Raw genomic sequence first — 5364 nt, forward strand, 5'->3', positions numbered from 1 at the left:
AAAATGATCTGATATTCCCCCACCCTCTCCCCTTAGCACATGTACATCCTTAACTCTTCCTATCATAATCCTATTTACCACTACATAATCCATTAACGCTCTATCTACCACCCTTCCCTCCACCACCCTCTCCCATGTGTACTTATGCTTGACTTTCTTCCGAAACACTGTATTTGCTATCATCAACTCTCTTTCTAGACACATTTCCACCATCAACTCTCCACTACGATTCTTTCCTGGAACTCCACACTTCCCAACCACTCCATCGATTGGACCATTTCCCACTCTAGCATTAAGGTCTCCCAGTACTATTACATTGACATTTCTTCCTAAACCCTCTATGCACTCATTTAAATCTATCCAAAAGGCCTCCCTTTCTTCCATGCTCTTCTCACTGCCCGGCCCATATGTACTTACAAAGACCCACATCTCCTTTCCCAGTTTCACCTTCATCCACATTATCCTTGAGAAAACCTCCTTCCACTCCACTATCCCTTTACCTATCTCCTCACTTACTAGAATAGCCACCCCTTCCCTCCCTCACCCTCTCTTCACTCCTGATAACCTCCCACTTACACTCCCAAACATACACTCACCCTTCCCTTTCAACTTAGTTTCACTCAAAGCCAACACATCCAACTTTCTTCTCACAAACATACTACCTATCTCTTCCCTTTTACTCTCATCTGTACCACATCCACGCACATTAAAAGACCCAAACCTTAGGGTGCTGGCCCGAGGCCCGCCAGCACCCCTTATGCCTTTTCTTTTTGATTTAGGAATTTGCCCCTTGGGGCTACAGGGAGAAGGATGCCTAGTCCCTCTCCCCGTCCCTTTCTTCTCGCCTCTTACGATCCAAGTGGGAAAACTTGGTGGCAGTATTCTTTTCCCCCACCACAGGGAATTCCCCCAATCAGAAAGAGAATACTCAGAGAAATGGTACAGGACAGCAACAAGGGGTTGGGGGACAGCATAACGGAGGGACAGTCGTAGTATAAAAGTGTCATCATTTCTCTATGAACAGAATTTCTTCTATCATAGACAAAATGATGTGTGGCTCTGGTCCGTAGGGGCGCCCCATATAGACCCTAAAGTATCGACTGCATGCTACTTTGCCACAATAACAAGCAGCCAATACCCCAGACGGGGTATCTTAATATTCTGGCCAATTTTCTTCTTCGAGATCAATTTATTGTTTTCTCTCCAATTCATCCGTTGTTTGAACCCAAGGAGGGGTGACGAGGATACAAGTGGGGTGCGAAATTATCTGCTCAAAAAGGAAATAATACCAAGAATAATGAAATCATTCCTAGAATTAGTGTATGACGTTGCATGCGTGTAGAGTATATTTCTATGAGTGACCCTAGACCGTTTTCTAATGAGATATGAATAGAAAATATATCAAAAGAAAGAATATATAATTTCATATATGAGTACAAAAAATGTTGGGGGAAGCTTGAAGGTCTGCTGGAAGAAGAAAGGGAACGTCATATAAGACAGTTAGGGAACCGCAGCAATTGACGAATAGAGTCACTTGGCGACAGATGCAATCAAAACACAAGTCGAACGAGGTACTCAGGCGGACAGGGAGAATGTTGAGCATAGACCCAATCCTGAATGTCCGTTTCACTTCGCATTTAGGAGGGTAAGGAAGTTTAGCGGAGTCATGGGCGGGCGAAGTATTTCGAAGGTCTTCAACGTTGCGAAGGTTCCCCTTCTTCGACCCAGAAAGGTCTGGAAGACCCGAGACCGCCCCGCGATGACCCAGGACCTTGACCTCGCCCTCGCAACGGAGAACCTGAGGTCAACAGACCTTCAAGGTTCTTCCGTGAACCGTATGTTCTTGGGCCGTATTAAGGGAGAGATCAAGCTGATGGAGAACTTCAGGAAAGTTCAAGTGAAGCTGAAGGAGAAGAAGGAACGCCTGAAAGGCCTACGCGCTTCAATGGCAGCTCACTGTACCAGTTGTCGGAACTCTTAAAGATTTCAGTCTGAAGGCTGGTTGGGCGAAGTTTCGACAGTTTAAGATGGTTCTAACAGAAAGAGTTGGTTTTATTTACCATCATCTACGGAAAGCACAGTAAGCTGTTTAGAAAAGAGGCAACCAACCAGGAAGGAAGAAGCTTCTAAAACGGAGTGTCTAGAACCAATCGAATACTAGAATACAAATGGAGGACAGAAAATATGAAGAGGAAAATGGCTGTAATGGAAAGTATTCACTGGACTGTAGAACCAAATGAAAAATCAGTACCAACCGATTTACTTCCTGCAGTAAACAAAACAAGAGTTTCAGTTCTTACCGAAAGTATTAGAAAGAACATCAAATCGGTAAGAGATAAATACAGAAAGGAAACTCAGGTTAATTTAGAGGTACATGATAGCCAAATTGAAAGACAAAATGAACATAGAATTGATCCACTGCAGTTGAATTCAAATTCTAAGTTCAAGTTTCTGTAGTGTAAAAATTGGCTACCGAGAAATATCTCAGTAAAAAGCCTAAAATCACCACTTCAGACAAACTGGAAACCAAGAAAAGTTAAAATGGACTGTGAAGACACTCAGATGGTGAGACTCCTTACCATGAGTCGTCTTACATAGTGATTAAATCAGAGTGATTTAACCGGTTGTAACGAAACGGAAAGTATCTAATCTCATTCTCAACCACAGGAAAGACATTGACCATGTCAAGTAAACTCAACTCTCCATCAGCTAAAATAGTTACCGGAAGCAATTTAACCTTATTTATAATCACCTAAGACACAGTGATCAAATCAGAGTGATTTAACCGGTTGTAATGAAAAATGAAACGTGAGTTAATAATAAAAAAAAAAAAAAAAAAAAGCTAAGGGGAGCAAATTCCGACAGTCACCTCCACGCGGTGCCCCCTGGGTGACGCTAACGACAGCGGTGGACTGCCAAAGGCCCACCAAGCCGGCAGTTATCTATACACTTCTCAACAAACACACACTACGCCTCAGTGAGGTGAAAATGAAAATAGAAAAATATACAAAAATAGAAATAAGATAAATGTTAAAATAAGATACAAAACATTAGATAAAACAAATACAAATGATAATGAAATGATAAATATAGAGTATATTCAATATATGATATATAAAGTAAAGATAAAGGAAAACAAATACAGGTAATAAATAAATAATGAATATATAGTATTACCTTACCTTACCGTCGTGCCATATCCTCTTGGACTTCGGCAACCATGGAGCGCCACCGTTCACGGTCCCTAGTTACATGTAACATCATTCTGTGCTGGTTTGAGTTGTTTTCCCGTCGCCCTCATCAGCCCGTCCATATACTTCTCCCTCTGCTTTCCTCTTGCTCTCCTTCCCTCCACCATTCCCGTCATCACCACCTCTTCCAACCCTTCCCTCCTCATTATATGTCCTAAGAATCGCAACTGTCTTTTCCTTATTGTTGTCATCAATTTCCTATCTGTCTCCATTTCTCTCAATACTTCTTCATTTATATAGAATATATAAAACAGGAAATGAAAAATATACACAGAAAATCAAAATAGATTAAATTATAAGATAAAATCTTGAAACATACAAACCAATATATATATATATATATATACATATATATATATATATATATATCTATATATTTATATATATATGCATATATACATATATACATATATACATATATACATATATATATATATATATATATATACATATATACATATAAATATACATATATATATATATATTTCAAATAATGCAATAAACTACAAAAATAAGACAGATGAAATGAGTACAAATAACAATAATATAATAAACATATAGGATATAGGATATATAGAAGATAAAATAAAGATAAGAATGCAAAAAAATAAGATATATAAAGCAAATATACATTACAACGAAATAACGAATATATCGTTTATTGAATATACAGAATATGGGAAAATAAAATGTTAGAAAATAAGAAAATACAAAAAATAAGATAAGTGATATAGATATAGATGGTAATGATATGATAAATATATAGTATATAATACATATAAAATAGAAAATGATAATAAAAAACAGAATCATGAAAATAGACATTATATACAACAACATACCAAAAAAGAAATTTAATAAAAAATGTGACGCAATGATGTTTGCATTCTTTAATCAAAATGGTGCAAGGTGTGTCTATCTATCCAATTAATATCAAGGCTGCTGCATCCAAGGCTTAATATCATTATCTCAGGTTAATATGATACTACTGAGGTTTTGATTTCATGGGCGAATATCGCAATTCAGACACTTGGGTGGTTCTAAAACAAACAGAAGATTCTTTCTTGGTTCTGAAAAAAAAAACAGAGGATGCTTTCATTGCTGAGGGATTATGGGAATCTCCCACGTTTCCAATCACTCACCTTCCCAATACACGAGACTGGCCAGTACCGGAAATAAACACTTCATTGGTCGAGACACATGCCATGTTCCTCTATTCGACCAATCACGTGCAAGTTCCCTTCTCTGGCAACCAATCACAGAGATCGAATGAGTATGGGAGTGGGCGGAGCTTACCTGCCTGATAATTCAGCAGAGTGTAGTGGCCGTTTCGAGCCCGATGCTTTTCGAATGAGTGATAATGTTTATCATGCAGGTATGGAGGTGCAAACTTGAAGCTAGCCTCGCTCGGATCTTGATAGTACTCCGTTAGGGTCTGATGGATAGTCGTTTAAAGCTAATGACCAGAGGTTAGCAGTCAATATCAAGAGGGTTTTGGGTGTTGGTTTATGGTTCCCTACTGATTACATCAAGTTAATGGTGACTATTTTGTTGGAAATATTCACTGCTAAAGATGATAGTTGTCGAACCAAAACGAGATCATATCCTTAGCGAAAAATGGATAAACGTCAGACAAAAAAAAAAAAAAAAAAAAAAAATCGATAAAGAAAATTCTTATGATCAAAATGGTATAAATGGGTTTAGCCAGAGTATTAGGAAAATACTTAAGCGATTTTTATTTTTAGCCTTCATTCTTAGGCACACGTTATATATGTTATACTGGTTATTATCAAATTATCATATCTATCAGACTAAAAGTAGATAGATGTTTTGGTAAATACACTTTATTTTATTCTCTATGTATATATACATATATACACATGTTTTTCCACGAGACAATTCTACTAGACTTTTACAGGTGTACTTCATTCTGTTCTTTCTTATACTAAGCAATTCTAGTCAGTTAAGGACTGACAGCGCGTCCCCTAGTTAAGGAAACCTTCGTCTTAGGGGAAAGGCCCGCGACTTTAGTCTGTCATACTATGACAGCAGTGACCTAACCCTTCGTGCGAGGTGTGCCAGGGGGCCTTGTTTATGCGGCGACCTTCTTCAT

Source organism: Oratosquilla oratoria, unplaced genomic scaffold, assembly GCF_046742065.1.
Source record: "Oratosquilla oratoria isolate Oo_2021 unplaced genomic scaffold, ASM4674206v1 SCAFFOLD104, whole genome shotgun sequence".
Lineage (NCBI taxonomy): Eukaryota > Metazoa > Arthropoda > Malacostraca > Stomatopoda > Squillidae > Oratosquilla > Oratosquilla oratoria.